The sequence below is a fragment of the Astatotilapia calliptera genome, chromosome 9, assembly GCF_964374335.1.
Source record: "Astatotilapia calliptera chromosome 9, fAstCal68.1, whole genome shotgun sequence".
In the NCBI taxonomy this organism is placed as follows: Eukaryota; Metazoa; Chordata; class Actinopteri; order Cichliformes; family Cichlidae; genus Astatotilapia; species Astatotilapia calliptera.
Genome location: NC_137430.1, coordinates 2,231,195 through 2,232,218, shown reverse-complemented (window position 1 = coordinate 2,232,218; position 1,024 = coordinate 2,231,195). Strand labels below are relative to the sequence as shown.

Sequence of the window (1,024 nt, the reverse complement as noted above, 5' to 3'; positions counted from 1 at the left end):
TATCTGTTCTTTCAGCCCGATTTTCAACACCTGAATTACCTCTGATGGTATGTGGTTGTGACTGACCTTTGTACATCTTTATGTATCCAGCTGGCCTGTGGGATACAGATACTTCTTTTATTTAATGAAGCTTATGCGCAACTTCAGTAAGGAAGTGTCAGGCGCAGTGGCCCGTGGAAATGGAAGGGACTCAAGTGCAGATTGAAAACCGGAGGCCAGGGGTGAGGTGTAACGAAAAGAGATATTTATTTTACAATGCTCAAAGGCTAACAGAAAGTGCAGACTAGAATCAATGAACATAAACTAGATGTCTGAGGCGAGAGAAGATACTGTGATGATAACTAGACGGCAGGGATAACTGAGTGCAGGTACTGGGCAGGGGAAACTGTGGCGGGCCAGGGCACTGAAACAGAGGAGAGAGCAGTCAGGGGAATCCCACAGAGAGCTGCGAGTGAATCTAAGGATAGTACACTGAGCTGTCTTACAAACTTGCAGGTGAGGGTTGCGTGGAGGGGGGAGGCAGGAGAGGTCCAGGTGGGTACTGCATGCAATGCAGGGAGGCAGGCAGGAAAGAATGGCAGCTCCGACACGGAGAGGGATTACCGGCGGCAGCCAACTGGTTTCCAGGAGAGCTTGGTAGGTGGGTTTTCGCAGCTGACGAGAAAAACAGAGATACGGTTAATACATCTGATGAGTCACCAAGGAATGGACGTGAGGCCGAGAACTGACTAAAGTTGGCAGATAATCTGGCGAAGACCAGTTGAGTGCGCCGGTCATAAATACTGCTGGTCCGATTGCCATCAGGTGAGGAACAACAAAGACTCCACCCAGTGGGGAGGAGCTGATGCTGTGGAAAACCACCCAGACCACGACAGGAAGATCTTTGGTCTCATATCTCACTAAGGTTTATCTCTTATCTCTTCCAAGCAGTTACAGGCCAATATCAAAACTTCCATTGGTGTCAAAGATTTTGGAAAAAATAGCTGCAGAACAACTTATAAACTTTTTGGAAAAGAACAATGTT

General features: G+C 47.7%; 1 long non-coding RNA gene across 1 annotated transcript; it reads right to left on the bottom strand.

Annotated features, from left to right (window-relative positions):
- Window positions 1–222: 222 nt before the first annotated feature.
- Window positions 223–652, bottom strand: LOC145430875 (uncharacterized). Its single transcript, XR_013911189.1, has 2 exons — window positions 486–652; window positions 223–403 (listed from the first exon to the last, which is right to left on the bottom strand). It is a non-coding gene; the product is annotated as an uncharacterized LOC145430875 (long non-coding RNA).
- Between the last annotated feature and the right edge of the window lie 372 nt (window positions 653–1,024).